At 37.4% G+C, this 5,197-nt stretch overlaps 1 long non-coding RNA gene across 2 annotated transcripts in view; it reads right to left on the reverse strand.

Annotated features, from left to right (window-relative positions):
• Positions 1 to 889: 889 nt before the first annotated feature.
• LOC116819096 (uncharacterized) overlaps positions 890 to 5,197 on the reverse strand; it is a 16,817-nt gene continuing 12,509 nt past the window's right edge. Inside the window, exons 2-3 of one of the 2 annotated variants that reach the window (XR_004372334.2) lie at positions 4,606 to 4,821; positions 890 to 1,412 (exon numbers count right to left, since the gene is read on the reverse strand). This is a non-coding gene — a long non-coding RNA (uncharacterized LOC116819096). Of the gene's footprint in view, positions 1,413 to 4,605; positions 5,000 to 5,197 lie in introns of those variants that run through there. The other variant, XR_012655351.1, reaches the window with a different exon arrangement.

Below are 5,197 nucleotides of genomic sequence, written 5' to 3' on the forward strand. Positions count from 1 at the left end.
GAATGACAGAAAGTTTCAGTCGTTTCTCGATAACTTTTTCCCCAATGAATGGTTCCAATAAAGTGCAAATTCCTTCACAGTATTTCATTCCGCCTAAAGGGAGAAAGACATTTATGAATGACTTTGATTTTCCCTGATCTACATGAAACTGGAGCATAAACTAAGGGAGTAAGTAAGAGGAGGAGAGGAGAGGAGAGGCTTAGGAAGGCTGTTCTTCTCTGTGTGTGGAGTGCCAGGAACCAGTGAACAACAAGAATCGTGTCACATCCATGAGAGAAAAGAAGGGAGACTGGACTAGCATGATTCTGTGCTTAACTTTATGCACCTAAGTAGTCCCCTGGAAGGCTAGACTCCTCACATGTGTGAAGTTATTCTCACACAAAGTCCAAGGTTTAGAACTGTTATATCTGCTTCCTTTATTGACATAATCACATATGAAATTCATTTCAGTTCATGTAAAGTTGCAGGGCTGGAACTTTTCTTTCAAACCAATAACACTCTTTGCAAAGATTATATGATGTTGAAACACGGAGCAGGCAGACTGTAAGGATATATATCAAGTTGCTAGGATTAGACAAAGTGGCCGTGCAAATGAAGTTTTGAAATTTGAGCATGGGAGTGACTCTGTGGTAAGCCTTTGAGCATACCCAGTTTGAACGAGATCTTTCCAGAAGCCTAAGCAGAGTCAGACTGAGTTGGGGACATTTAGTGAAAATGAAAGGTAGCAAATTTAAAACTGATAGGAGGAAATACTTCTCGCAGTGAACAATTAGCTTGTGGACTCACTGTCATAGGGTATCATTGAGGCAGGGTTCCAGAAACAGCTGGAGATTTATATGGCTAATAAGACCATCCAGAGCTGCAATAGTAAGGGTATATTTATTTAAAAAAAATAAAAAAGACACCAAGAAGTTTAGAGTGGGACATAATCCTAATGCTTCAGGCATAAGTCAACCTTTAGTTATCAGGGGGATATGAAGACACTTCCCCTATGGTTATTCCATATTATTCCAGGTTATTCTGACTGGTGTAGACTGTTAGTACTGGCCACTTGTGGAGACAGGATCTGGATTACACAGATCATTGGTCTGATTCTGTATGGCAATATCTGTGTTCCTAGAAAAGTGCTTTGCTGCCTTTCCATCCCAGCTCCTCAATCACAAAACATCACTCAGACCACAAAAGTAATTGCTTTCATCGTGTTAATTAAGACTAGATTGAGTTATTTCATGTATTTATAACTTTTCTGTTCATTCTTCACTCTAATGCCAACTTTACTAAAGGACTGTTAATCTTTTAGAGAAGGCAAATAAAGTCATGTTTCCAATTTTTAAGTTATACTCATTCTTCCTTATTTTTAAATTGGGATCAGCCAGGGTTATGCTGTCTCCTCCTCATGCAGTGTCTGGTTTCTAAAAGACAAACGTAAAGTCATAAGTGTCTGGCAATTTTTGATGCTTGCTTGAACCATAGCTTTTGATGTTCACTGATCACTTGCTGTGACAGCTTTTAAGCATTGTTACTCAATAAGGGAAAACATTAGAAATTAATGCAAATTATTTTATGCTTATTTATCAGCTTGGCATAGTCACATATAACACAAAGTCAAGCAAGATGATACTATCCCTTTATTTGCTATGAACAATGATCAGACAATGTGAATCCTGCAGCCCTAGTGGGGGAAAATAAAGATTGCAGAGTAACTTGCATTACTTAGAATGAACAATAAGCCAAGCTTTTGTTGTTGTTTTTTGCTTTCTCCCCTGGCCTTTTTATCAACTCTAATATCACTGAAAGCCATTTGGTAAATCAGCCTGCCTTTACTTCTCTATTAGTCAGTGATGTGCCAGCTTCAAGATAGCAGAATTCACAAATCCCTTTCAGAAATATCCTCTTCATGCTAGTAAGCCTGACAGCTAATTATCTGCAAGAAATTAAAACAAATGTTTTGCCTAACAGGTACTTTACATCCAATATGATTTTATGTCCAGTTCAAGAAGCTTTTCAATTTCATTTTTGGGATTTGTTCTGTCTGAACCAGTTTACATACTGAGAAAAAGAAACCCAAATACAGCAAAATTGAATGATCTAGAATCCAGCGCAGCCTTAGTACAATTTTTACAAGTATTTTGTATTTTAAAGAGCACTTTTCCTTTTAATTGTTCTATCCACCTTTATTATTGGTAAATGCTATGGATTACCTCATACTAACAGACCGAACCTAGACAGCACTGGCTATATCTGGCTTACCATCCATCAAAAAGCCATTCTATCACAAATGCTACCTTTTCCCTCCCAGTATTCCAGGAGTTACCTGGACATCATCTTTGACTCCAATCTCTTTTTAGACCTGCCAAATCCAGGCTGTATCCATATCTTACCATTTCTTCACAACATTACCCAAATCTTGCCTTCTTTCTCCATCCACACTGTCAGAACCCTTCCCCAAGCACTTATCTCCTGTCTGCTTTACTGTAACTTGCTCCTCTCCTGACTTGCTTCCTGTCACTTAACTTGCCCCACACAGTTCCATCCAAAATACTTTTCTAAGGCCAGTTTTCAGGGTCCTCATTTTGAACATATCTCTCCACTCTCCAAATCCCTAATCTGGCTCCCCCTTTCACAATGCATCAGACCAAAGTTTTTGTTTTAAGGTCACTCACAATTTGACTCCACCCTACTTATTCTCTTGTTTCTTATTGAATTGTAACTTGCTCTCAGTTCAGCCAACACCATACTCTCCACCATCCATTTCCCATTGCTGCCTTTCTATCGTCTTCCACATTGCCTCCATGCATTGTATGAGCTCCCAAATCAATTCACAAAACCTATTCTCCATCAAATCTCTCAGGACTAAGTTGATCATCTCATAACCATCTCTACCAAGATGTCAGGAGAAAACGCCTACAGGCAACAACCGAACAAGTAATATTACTGAAGACAGTCAGGTTTATTAATTTTCATGTATTCCACCAACTTTTTCCTCCCTATCACAAAATAGATTTTGAAAACAGCAGTCTATGCACACAGCAAGTCTACATAGCCATGTGATCCTGTTCTTGCTGCCTTAGTATTTTCTTTGGGCATGTGCAGCAACCAACTGTTACATCTTCAGTTTGTATGTTTCTTAAGGCAGAGACTATTACATGTTTGCACTGCACCGACCACAGTGGAGCCCCAGTCTGATGGGACTGCTGGCCACTACTGTAATCAAAATAATAATTTTGGTCATTAGGCATCCTTCAGAACTCCATTAGCGAAGAGTAAGCTTTAGACCTCTATATGCTCAGTCCTGAAAAGTTATCCTCACCTTATTTAGGCCTGTGCTTTAGAAGGGAATTACATGCATATTGTGTGGTCTAGGGAGTCTGATCATCTGGTTTCTATTCTGCACTTTTTTTACCTTGACTTTAAGGGTAATTTATCCTTTTAATACTTTACAGGTATTAGAGTAGATCTGGTCAAAAGAATTTCAGCAAAACTTTTTGCTGTAGAAAAATGCTGTTTTATCAAAACCTAAATATTTCCCTGGAATGTATTGGTTTCAATTAAAATTTCATCAGGATAGTTTCTCAGGTTCAGGATGAAATTTCTAGTCAAAACCTGGATTTGGCCCAAACAAATTGCTTTGTAAGTTAAATTGAAAGGGAGAGCAATTAACAAATATTGTGATTATCGGTTGTTCTACAGTGAAGTACTCCTGATGATTTGTTGTTCTTGTCATAAAATGCTCTACTGAATATGCATTTTAATTATTTTCAGACTTGCAACAAGAATATCTTATTTTAGAAAATTGCTTAGTTATCTTATGGGCTGTAAATCTGTATATCCCAAAGAAGAAGATTAAACAACACGTAGGGAGAGATGTAACATCTTGTGGTAAGCAAGGTAAAATCAGAGTCCTAGAATCAAAGAGTGGGCAAAGCAAATATAAAAAACACAATATAGACTACATCAGAAACACAGAGCTGGTCATAAAATTTTCAGAGAAACAATTTTCTATTGAAAAATAGCACATCATCAAAATCCAAGTGTTTTATGATAAACAATTTGAATCAAAATGGAGTATTGTGGTTTGATTTTTCTCATTTCATTCCAACTTTTAATTTTATAAAATATTATAAATATATATTATAAAGTTTCAACATTATCAAAATGTTTTGATAAAGTCATTTCAATATTTCCACATCAAAATATTTTGGAATTTCTGTTCCTCAGTAAAATTTAAAATGTCAACTGTCCATTCTGCTTTGGGACACAGGGAAATGTTGAAATGTCATTTCCCTTAGGACACAAATTCTGTATTTTGACCAGGCCTAGAAACGTAAGAGAACATATTAAATGGGAAGAATTCTAACCACACAACAAGCGCAGACCAAACCTGAGTCAGCACCTAAACCAACTCCTTACCTAGGATTTTGCTTTCCTGATAAGTCCAAAATAATGAACATAACATAAACCCTAGCCTAAGCATCCTCCCCAAGTTTGGCGATTTCTAGGATTCAGCTTGACTTCCCTCAGTCTCTGCTCTTTACACATTGTGTCTCTGCAGAGAGACACACACACACCTGCCTCATGTCCGGAGTGCATCCTAAGCACATCTACCATGAGTCAACAGAATTTCAGCAGCATTGCAGGGTTTTTTTCTCAAAGGCTCAGAGGAGTCCTGCCACAGATTCAGAAAATCTAGACAACTTCTAAAAGACTTTGAAAGATCTTAAGTAGAAATGGAGATCAGGTTAAAATACAGTTTTATAGTCTATCTGCAATATAACCCACAGCTGAAGAACTAAAAGTGCATCACATCAGCAAATGGCATACCTAAGGGAAAAGGATAAGAGAATATAAGAAAGATTTAATGTTTTACTTCCCTATTGCAGTAATCCTCATCTCGAGGGGAAAAAACAACAACATTACCAAGACACAAATGTAGCATTTCCATTTAAGGGTTCTGTTTCAGTGTTACAGTTCCCTCTTCACAAATGTCCTACATCTAAACTTGTTTGCTCTTTTCTTTTTTTTTAAAGCAAACATTGTCCCTGCCCGCAGGTATATGGGATCTTGGGGAGCAATTACCACACAGGTGGGGTGCCAATTAATTTCTTTATTAAAGGAAAAAGGAAATGGTGGGAATTTAAGAATGAAATACGATGGGATGGGGTGTATAGAGTGTTTACAATAGACAATGATGGGGGGG

Source organism: Chelonoidis abingdonii, chromosome 2, assembly GCF_003597395.2.
Source record: "Chelonoidis abingdonii isolate Lonesome George chromosome 2, CheloAbing_2.0, whole genome shotgun sequence".
In the NCBI taxonomy this organism is placed as follows: Eukaryota; Metazoa; Chordata; order Testudines; family Testudinidae; genus Chelonoidis; species Chelonoidis abingdonii.